Here is a 5,263-nt window from a genome sequence, read left to right as displayed (position 1 = left end):
TAAATAAAACTATCTAGAAAGATTCCTATAAAGGGAGCGATATGTTTTAAACAAAACTATCTAGAAAGATTCCTATAAAGGGAGCGATATGTTTTAAACAAAACTATCTAGAAAGATTCCTATAAAGGGCATGATACTTTTTAAACAAAATAACCTATAAAGGTTCCTATAAAGGATATGGCATGTTTTAAACAAAACTACCTAGAAAGGTTCCTATAAAGGTCATGAAACGTTTTAAACAAAACTACCTAGAAAGGTTCCTATAAAGGACATGAATTTTTTTTTAACAAAACTACCTAGAAAGGTTCCTCTAAAAGACATGAAACGTTTTAAACAAAACTACCTAGAAAGGTTAGGATAATTATCTTGGACAAGACTACCTGGAAAGATGAGGAATTCTTAGATTGCTTATGGATTGCCTTTGAAGAAAGACTTGGAATGAGGTATTAGAATTGTATCTGTTAAGATTGAATCGTTGATACGATCGTACTTGTACTGTAATTTGGATGATAACATCCTTTTGATTATGAAGTGACCTGAAAAGGTAGTGTTAGTTTTATGCAGTGTCATGATGCATGTGTCATGTAATGAGATTCTCAATGAGAATTATGCATGTATGCCTATCCCACACTGCGGGATGTGAATAGTACAGGCGTGAGAAGATCAAATATGCAACAATGCTCTTTATATGATGCTAGTGTGACTTCCCGAATATCAGAAATTTTGAGAGATGTGCCCCTTGATTTGAAGGAGGGACCTTTCGAGGGAACTCGAATTTCACCATGTCTTGCCTGATATGCATTGCCCCAGTGTTTGAATTCTTGAAAGATATGCCCCTGTTTTAGGAAAACCCTCTGAACGTGGGTTCCCCATTCAAGGGTCTTCATCAGGAATGATCGTTCTTTGATTAGACCAATTTAGAGGTCTCCTTGATACCAAGTGTTGGTTTGAATATGAAGCAGATGCTTTTTAGAGTGAGTCACGCATTTCGGTTGCGCCTGACGGACAGTGATTTGCTGAGTACTCAGAATGAGATGATGTCTTCTATAAGATTACCTGAAGAGGTCCTTGGAAAGAAATGGGAAATTGTCTTAAATAAGATTGCGCTTTAAACAAAGGTCAAAGGGATGTATTTGTGCAGAGGGTCAAAATATTCCTATAGAGGATGGAGACTGCTTTAAGGAATGTGGGGCTTTAAACAAAACTTAGGAAAAACATCTTGAAGAAGATCACCCTAGAAAGGATGGTGAACTGTCTTAGAGAAGACTCTGTACTTTAGACAAAGTTTTGCCAAGGTTCTTGAAAGCATAAGAGAGGTTTGAATATGTCTTAAAAGACTAACTGAAAAAAGTTAAGAAATGTCTTACAGAAGACTACCTAGAAAAGGTTCTTAGAGAGGGATATGTCTTAGAGAAGACTGTCTGAAAGGGTTTGAAAATATGAAGGATAAGAAGGTGGGTCTTTAAAAGACTGTCTGAAAAAGGCTCCTAGAAAGGGTAAAAAGTATTTGAACATGTCTTAGAGATGACTATATGGACAGATTGAGAAGTGTCCTATAAAGGTTCCTGGAAAGGATGTGAGAGTGGTATTGACCCTATCTGATACTGAGTGACCTTAGCAACGTGCCCCCAGGTGAGGGGCTTTCCCCATGGGCTATTCAGCGTCCTTGAGAGATTCCAATGGATCTTGATTAGATTGCCCCATGTAAATGGGGTAATGACGAGTTATGCCGTGTGTACACATTAGCCATCCCAGTCATGTGTAAGGGATGTTTCTTCTTTTGACGAGTTTTTAAAGCTACTTCGTCAGTCAGTAGGATTTTTAGCCATTAGCCATGCCCTATGCAACTTCTCCCTGATGTTAACATTTAAATCTATATAGACAAGTGTACTTTGTAATGAAATTCATAAGATGCGAATGCATATGTTTGTCTTGAAAGTTTAAAACATTTTTTTTTTGAATGGAACGAAGTTTTTTTTTTGTAAGAAAGTGATATCAACTCAAGAGTTATAGTAGACCTTAAGGAGTCGGGATACCTTTGGTAACGCTATGCTTTCGAACTAACCATGCTTCAGTTAGGACTTTTAAGGGTTGTAACGTGGCCTGGTTCACGGTTTAAAGAAACAACAGATAGAGGCTCAAAGTTTATTTGAACCCATCCCCATCTTCGTGATGTTCTCCAGTCCTACGCTCAGTTAACTATGCATTTAGTCTCCAAAAGAATTTAGGAATTGTGACATTAGCATTTATGATGGTTCAAAAACCAAAGGTTTATCTGCAAAGGCAGTCATCCTCCTTTCTTGTAATATTTTCTTTTGTTGAAGGTACATAGTGACCTCTTTTCGACTTTGTTATCCCTAACTTTTGCCTGAACTGTTTGTTTTAAAACTGCAGTCAGCGGGATGCCCCAATGTTGCCTGGGTCTCTTTAATAGGTTTTGACTCAACAGGCTTTTGCATTGCTTCCTCTTTTTTCTTTGCGGATATTGACTGCCAGGCTTAATCATGACGGAGAACCATCGGTGGTTATGTTCAAAGGAACAGTTTGGAATAATTAAGTTAACTGAGCAGCTACCCTACCCCAGGTTATATATTAAGGGTTTTATTTTGCATGAAGAAAACTCCTACTTCTTTGGGCTCAAAGGGGGGACGAGGGATTAACATCCTTATATCTCCATTATTTTAGGGATTGAACAAATGCCTGTACATCGTCAACACGGTCTGTTCGAAAGCATAGTGTATGAAATTATGGTATCGTTTTCGTCATTCTCCCTCAAAAGGTGTACGACTTTGATCGAGAGTTGAATATCACAAAGAAGAAAACCAAGTAAAAACACAGTTTTAAATATAGTGAGAACACTAGGAATGAATCAAGACAAACGTAAGCAATGCATTAATGATTTTTTTGAAAAGTACATAGCATATGTCGTAAGACTAATGTTTAAACAAACGGAAAGAAATTGCAAATGAAATCAAAACTAATGGTCTAAGAAATCCTCCTTCTAGCCACTTATGGTGTTAGACTTGCGAGGATCTTCGAACTCAATGAGCCCTTCTTCAATCAAATCTTGGATCTTGTGCTTCAACGGCCCACAATCCTCTGTATCATGACCAGGACTATCTGAATGATAAGCGCACCTAGCATGATGCTTGTACCCGGGAGCGGGGTTAGCTGGAGCTGAGTATGGAGGTAGCAGAGTTACCAAGTTCTGACTGAGCAGACGTTGCAAAGCTTGAGACAGTGGCATGTACAATGGGGTGAATGATCGTTTTGGCTTGGACCTCCAAGTGCGTTGGCCACCCTGGTGCTTTTGCTGATCCCTTTGCTGTGATACTGGGGTCTGATTACCCATGATTGCCCCCACAGTGTTGGATTCCTTCTTTTCGTCATATGACTTCTTTGGATGATAGGAACCTGAGGGTTCCCCTTGTATCTTCCCATTTTTGATTCCATCTTCAATCCTCTCACCAATGACTACCAAGTTCGAGAACCCTGAAGATATGCTTCCGACCATCTTGTCGTAGTATGGTCCTTGCAAGGTGCTCATAAATATGTCCACCAGTTCTTTTTCCATTAGGGGAGGTTGGACTCGAGAAGCCATTTCCCTCCACCTTTGGGCATACTCCTTGAATGATTCATCCTTCTTCTGTGACATGTTTTGTAATTGCATCCGATTGGGTGCCATGTCCAAGTTGTACTTGTAATGCTTTAAGAAGGTGTTGGCCAGATCATTCCAGCTTCGGACAGAGGATTTCTCTAATTGCATGTACCAGTCAATAGACGCTCCGCTTAAGCTTTCTTGAAAGAAATGTATCATTAGCTTTTGGTCGTGGGCGTAGGCAGCCATTTTTCGCACATACATGCGCAAGTGATTCCTCAGACATGTGAGTCCTTTGTATTTCTCGAAGTCGGGAATCTTGAATTTGCGAGGGATAGTCAAGTCTGAGACCAAACTCATTTCGAAGGCATCCACATCGAAGGCATCGTATCCTTCTACCACTTTTAGTCTCTCTTCCAGCGCCTTGATTTGTTCACTATCCTTGGAGTCTTCCCTAGAGTCGGGATTAGACTGTTGCGTCTGAGGTGCTTGTTCTGTATTGTCCACCTCTTGCACTCCGTATTGCAGATCCAGGTAATCTTCGTCCTTAGGGACATTGTCAGCAGGAATGCGAACTGTGCGGGTTGCCCCTTTCGTTTGTGGAGTGGGGACAAATCCTTCTTGGGAGGTCTCTCCTTTCTCTTGGAACTGGATAGCTCTCCTGACAGATCGGGCCTGAGATTTGTCCTTAGCTGGGCCAAAGCCTGAAACAAACCCTAGCAGCGGGTTTTCGTCATTAGGGATCTCATGCTGAACCAGGGTATCCCCAGACTGAACCTCTTTTGCTTTGTCTTATTTGTCTAGGAGGGCCTTCATGAATTCTAGCATCTGAGCCATACCTCCTTTAACCTCTTCCATGCTAACCTTTAGTTGATCCACTTCCTCACAAAGGGCGGCTTGATTCTGTTCAAGTTGATCCATTGACTTCTTCTGCTGAAACCTTGTTTGATAATATGGGCGGGATGTTAGATTATCCTTCCCAATGGTTCCTTGTTCTGGAGATAAAAGAGAAATCTTCTCTTAATGCCATGAAAATGATGTGCATGCCATGCATGATATGTATGATATTTTTTTTCTTTCCTTTTTGAATAAAATATGATGCAAGAATGCCCATGATGTATGATGCATGAAAACACAAAGATGTAGCAACAAACAAAAACCAAAAACAAATCATATAAGGCAAAGATGCAAATCATATCATAATATTTCAAGAAATCCAGGTTCATAGGTTCGACGTAGCGGCTCTTGGGAGCCAACCTTTTTATAGGGGGTTCTAGAAGGTCTCATGGGGTCGTTCGTAGCCTCCGAGACTTTTTCGTCTCTTCGGATTTTGGAACAACTCATTTTATCCATGAGGTTCGAATTTTTGGGGTAGGTTCCCGGAGAGATCAGCTAAGTATCCAGTCCAGCCCTCCACAAAGTCAAGCTTCGTTTCGGACCTTTCCAAATACCTAACCCACTCCGAGTGGAGTTATCAGTGAGACTCGTAAGGCGATTCATGTCCCCTTTTGGTCTCAAAGTTAACCCCCACACTTAAGGTTTAACCGACATAAAAATAGAGCAAATATATAATAATAAAGGCAAATATTTTCAGGCAGATAAACAAACATAAAACAGATAAATAATTAAATGATTTAATGTTATTAAAAGATAAACCTCCCCCAA

The sequence above is a fragment of the Vicia villosa genome, linkage group LG5 (assembly GCF_029867415.1).
Source record: "Vicia villosa cultivar HV-30 ecotype Madison, WI linkage group LG5, Vvil1.0, whole genome shotgun sequence".
Lineage (NCBI taxonomy): Eukaryota > Viridiplantae > Streptophyta > Magnoliopsida > Fabales > Fabaceae > Vicia > Vicia villosa.
Note: the sequence above shows the minus strand (reverse complement) of the source record.